Source organism: Chrysemys picta, chromosome 12 (assembly GCF_011386835.1).
Source record: "Chrysemys picta bellii isolate R12L10 chromosome 12, ASM1138683v2, whole genome shotgun sequence".
Classification (NCBI taxonomy): domain Eukaryota; kingdom Metazoa; phylum Chordata; order Testudines; family Emydidae; genus Chrysemys; species Chrysemys picta.
Window position 1 is genome coordinate 39,185,002 of NC_088802.1, and position 6,000 is coordinate 39,191,001.

Below are 6,000 nucleotides of genomic sequence, written 5' to 3' on the forward strand. Positions count from 1 at the left end.
GTTCTTAAAACAATGCCCATCCCTGACTTATGTGAGCCCTGGGGCCTTGACAATTTGTCCCTTATATGGACTAACCTCATTCCTTGGATTTAAGCAAGTTATGTTAAATGATCACATTAATTTACATTTTGATAAAACAGCCAAAGTTTTATGGGTGGGGTAAAACATAGGAGTACTGTTAACTTTCTATAGCACTTTATGCTCTAAAAGAAGTTGGTGCCTAACTTCCCTTAGGCTACCACTTTTTCACAGAGGCTTACAAACATGCTTTATTTGGTTATGTTGACTGAACTGTAAAACCCAGCTCAGCCCTTTGGCCCCCACACCAGTCAGCTGACTCCTGGGACAAGGGACCAGGCTGGATCAGAGGTGCTGGAACAATTTTTATAGTGGGGTGCTGAGAGTCAGTGAACCAATCTGTAAACATAGGATGGAAATCACTTCAAGCCAGGGGGTGCGCACTTCAGCACCATGGGCTGGAATGGTGGTGGTGGAGAGTCTGGCTGGAGTCAGGGGACAAAGAGACTTGGCTGGGGCGGCGCATGACTACCATGATGGGGTGAGAGGCTGAAGATCCTCACTGTAGTGAGAGAAGATAGGAGCCCAAATGATTGGACAACAGTATACGATTCACATAAAATAGAATAAAAAATAGAAAAAATAATACATTTATAAAAAGTGCAAAATAAATTTAAAATAGTAATAATGAATAAAATACAAAAATATTAACAGACTTAAAAAAAGTAAAATAATAAAAACTGAAAAATAAAAGAATTGTAAAATACATAAAAACCATAAAAGGGGAAATAAAATTAAAAGAAACTTAATATATATATATAAACAACAATAAAATAAAAAAGGAAATACAAGTAAAATATATTAAAAAGGTAAAAATATAACTATTAAGAAAAAATACACACACGAAAAGAAAGAAAAAAGAAGTACAATTGTAAAACCGAGGGCGAGAGTCCATGGGGCTTGTGCTCCTATATCATAGGTGAGGAGCTCTGATGTGTGCCCCCGTGTCCCCCTCTCTGTCCCCCGTGTGGACAGGGCTAGACAGCAGTCTCACTCCGGCCATGCGGCCACCCCAGCCTGGGAGTGAGGGGCGGCGCCCTCCCGGGCTTCCGGACCCACAGACAAAGCCCGGGGGGAACCACTCCCATTTATACTTGCTGGACACAAGGCTCTTGCTCGTGTTGTATAGGAGGCTAGGAGACCCCCCTGTTATACACTGAGCAATGAGGGCTCCCTCCGTGTGGGGCAGAGGCGAGACCCTGCGCTCCAGGGACGAGGTAGCTGGTGGACAGACCCCGCCGGAGCGGGGAATGTCGGCAGGCGCCACTCTGCCTTGGACGGAGTCATCTCCACTTGAGCAAGCAAGACTCCCCGCAACCGCCAGGCACCTCTTCCGTCAGTGGACGGTGACCCTGACTCCGAGAGAGACCCCCGGGAGAGCGAGAGAGAGACGGGGTGTCCCTCGGCTGGGCCCCCTGGGGCGAGATTCAGCCCAGCCGCAGCGGGGTACACAAGGTACTAGGTGGAGAGGGGAAGGAGAGAGAGAACCAGGCTGGAGGCCTCCAGGCTCTGCTCCCCTCTCTGCACCAGCCTGAGTGGGGGGCCTCAGGGCTTTTCCCAGCGTCTACCCAGCTCACCCAACCTTGTGTCATGGGTCCGGGCCAAGCCTTCGGAATGAGGGGAGAGAAAAGGGCAACGCTGCCTCTGCCCGGGCTGTGCAGGGAATCACCCCGCCCTTCTGGAACTACCTCTGGGGACCCAGCTGGGATTGTAGCTCATTGAGACTTCCAGAGCCTGGCCCCATTGCGATCACTCCATGAGGTAGAACAGAAACACCTGCCTTTAAAATTCAACTGTATCTAGGGTGACCCCACCTGTATTTCAAGTTCCGTAATAGAGGACACTGCTGCGGGGGGGAGGGGGTGAGCTTGAGGGGGTATTTTGGGGTGCTGGAGGGGTGTGTGTGTACTGGGAGATGGTATTTGGGAGGTGCTGGACAGAGTATTTGGGGTGTGTAAGAGCAGGGGTGCCTCTCGGGACCGGGGGACCTCCCGCAGGCATGCTGCCGAAGGCAGCCTGACTGCCGCCCTCAGGGCGACCGGCAGACAGCACCCCAGGCAGGCACTTGCTGCGCTGGTGCCTGGAGCCGCCCCTGGTTGTCCCCCATAACGTCCATTCTTCTCCCCCCCACACACCCCACGGAGCACTCCCCTTTACTCCCCCCTCCCCCCCCCCAAGGAGCACCCTTCTCTCTCTCTCTCCTCCCCTCCGGCAGGGCTGTTAAGAGCAAGTCAGGCACAGGGGCACCAGTTTAATAATCCCGCCTAGGGCACCATAAATCCTAAGGACGGCCCTGGCTTTCATCAATGCCATCAGCTTCTGGTTCTCCATGCTCCGTTGTGCAGAAACCAGCTTATGGCCAAGGGGGATTTTGTTTAAAGGAATTAAACCTTCCTGTTAGTGACCAGTCCCTGAGCCTGGCCGCCAGACTCCATTCTGCCGCTTGGGAGGAGACTCGCCTCCTGATCAACAGGAAAGCTGCTTAGCGCTGATGAACCTAGCCCTAAACCAGGGCCGGCTCTGGCTTTTTGGCCGCCCCAAGCAAAAAACAACAACGGGGCGGCCAGAACAGCAAAGCAAAAAAAAAAACAAACTGTGGCGGGGCTGGAGCGCGGGTGGGGGAGAGAGAGAAGGGGGCAGCCAGGGCTACAGCAGGGACGCTGCCACGCGGCCCCTCCCGCTGCGCCGCCTCCTGTCGCCTGCCGCGAGGGCTCCGCTCCGGTCGGCGGGGAGGGAAGGAAGAGGACTGCCCTGCAGGGCGCTCTGGTTCTCCACGCCGCCGCCCCCTACAGGGCGGCCGGAGCGGAACAAGAACAACAACAACAAAAAAGCAGCCATGCCGCCCTAGGATTGGGCAGAATGCCGCCTCGAACAATCTGCTGCCCCAAGCACCAGCTTGCTCAGCTGGTGCCTGGAGCCGGCCCTGCTGGCGATGGGCCCAGCAACTTCATCTTGTTTATTACGGTAGTGCCTAAGGATCAACCGAAAAGGGAACCCCACTGTGCTAGACACTGTACAAACACATGAGCCCCTGCGCCAAAGATCTTACAGTCTAATAGGGTAGGATAATAGGATCAATGACAATGACAGATTCATCTATAATCCACCCGTGCAGGACGAAGCAGCAAGATCTGTCTAGTGCAGGTGACAAGTGAGCTTTGCACCTGTCAGCTGATTCGCACACAGAAGCTGGACTCTCTCCCAAGACCATTCCTAGTTTGGATTTTCTATGGCTGTGCACGTTGGAGCGAATCTCTGGGTGCAGCTTGCACTGATGGGTGTTGCAGATGTTACTGCAGCAGTAGCAGGTTGTACAGTCTAGCACCTGTCTGTCCTATATGATCTGAATAGGACTGTGTGCTTTTCTAGCACTCATTGCTCATGTCTCGCTGCACTACGCCGGGGTGAGTGTCATTCCTGCCCCATTGGGCAAGGAATCACAATAAGGCTGCATGATCTGCCTAGCATCACAGAGTTCAAGGCAGAACCAGGAGGAGAACCGAGGAATTCTGAATCTGCGTTCCCAGCTCACACTGCAGGACAGATCAATGAATTCGAATGGAGTTGCCACTGTCTCCCACAATATGGGACTAGAGCACCGACAGTGGCAAGAGCTCCAGGTCCTGGGGTACAACTCACACCCTTCACCTGCACTCCCAGAGGCAAGACCCACCCATACTGTATAATGCGTCATGAGAGAAAGGATCATCCAGTGATTAGGACATGAGAGACCCAGGTTCAGTTCCTAGCTGTGCTAGAGGTTCCCTGTCCAACGGTGGTCCAGTGATTTAGTCTGTCTGTGCCTCAGTTCCCAGCCGTAGAACGAAGGTCATAGCCCTTCCCCACCTCCCAGGAGTGCTGTGAGAATCAATACGTTGAAGACTGAGGTGCTCAGAGCCTGTGATGAGGGGGCCAGAGCCTCACAGTTACTTAGTAGCATCCAATAACTTTGGGCCTCTTGTTGTCTCATCGCTACCTCCTGGAGCCTTTGTCCTTCTGATAAGTCAAAGTACTATCAGTTCCCTGTTCTGTCCCCATTACATGTGCCAGGCTTCCTTCCCGTGCTCCGTCTCTCTGGCATAACTCCACGGGGCCTCCCACTTTTTCTGAAATGATCTTTTCTTGCCAGCATGTCACCTATTTCACTTTGGCATGCAGCCCAATAAAAAATAAGTGTAGAGAGGGGAAAAAAACCCGCTGTCCCCACGAATTCCCACTGTCATCTCATCTATTTCTGAAAGGTTTCTATCGATTTCACCCCATGCACTAATAAAGTGGCCATTCATCCCAGCACCCTCTCCATTCTATAACCTTGGCTTTGCTAGCAAGGCGAATCTCTCCAGCGGGTGCTTTCCCCCATCATTTTAGGTCATGCAGTTTGTATTACTTACCCCAGTATTTCTCAGTGGATTCACAGGGAGCAGCTGCTTTGCATCGCCTCTTAAGGGACTCATCTGGAGAGAAGAGATGGACAACACACTTACAGCGGTTCCTATAGCAATTAAAAAGGCGAGCCGCTGCCCTCCATTTCAATCAGAGCTGCCACTGGCAAGTTCCTGGGGTGGGAAAAGCACATCTCCCCAGGCAGAAAGTGCCAGGTGTGTTGGAGAACAAAGCTGAACTGCCACTGGCTGGCAGCAGGTAGAATTTTTGAGAGCAGGGAAAGGGAGCTGATCAGTTTCCATTCTGTTGTAAAAACAATGAGGAGTCCTTGTGGCACCTTAGAAGTCACCTACTACAGGACAGGCCCAACAAAGAAAGTAACAGAACGCCACTAGCCATCACCTACAGCCCCCAACTAAAACCTCTCCAGCACATCATCAAGGGTGTACAACCTAACCTGAAGGACGATTCCCTCACTCACAGACCTTGGGAGACAGGCCAGTCCTCGCTTACAGACAGCCCCCCAACATGAAGCAAATACTCACCAGCAACTACACACCACACAACAAAAACACGAACCAGGAACCAATCCCTGCAACAAACCCCATTGCCAACTCTGTCTGCATATCTATTCAAGGGACACCATCATAGCACCTAACCACATCAGCCACACCATCAGGGGCTCATTTGTCTGCACATCTACCAAAGTGATATATGCCATCATGTGCCAGCAATGCCCCTCTGCCATGTACATTGGCCAAACTGGACATTCTCTATGCAAAAGAATAAATGGACACAATTCAGACATCAAGAATTGTAACATTCAAAAACCACTAGGAGAGCACTTCAATCTCCCTGGACACTCAATAACAGACTTAAAAGTGGCAATTCTTCAACAAAAAAACTTCAAAAACAGATTTCAACAAGAAACTGAAGAACTGGAATTAATTTACAAACTGGACACCATTGAATTAGGCCTGAATAAAGACTGGGAGTGGATGGGTCACTACAAAAAGTAATTTTCCCTCTCTTGATATTCACCTCTTCTTGTCAACTGTTGAGAATAGGCCACTTCCACCTTAATTGAATTGGCCTCGTTAGCACTGACCCCCCACTTGGTAAGGCAACTCCCATCTTTTCATTTGCTGTAATATATATACTGCTTACTGTATCTTTCACACCATGCATCTGATGAAGTGGGTTTTAGCCCATGAAAGCTTATGCCCAAATAAATTTGTTAGTCTCTAAGGTGCCACAAGGACTCCTCGTTGTTTTTGCTGATACAGACTAACATGGCTACCACTCTGAAATCTGTCATCCTGTTGTAGTAACTGGTGGACAGCAAAGGAGAGTACTACAGTGATACCCAGGGCCCCCTTTTCTCTACAGGCACCATTTACAGCATCAAAATCTGCACCCATGGTTTTGAAGTGCTGGTACTTGCATCTCTATCGATTGACCATGGATGCAAACCAGGCCAGGAGGTGTTCAAGCATTGGGACGTGCCCTTGCAATTTGGGAGTTCATCCTGCAAAGAAC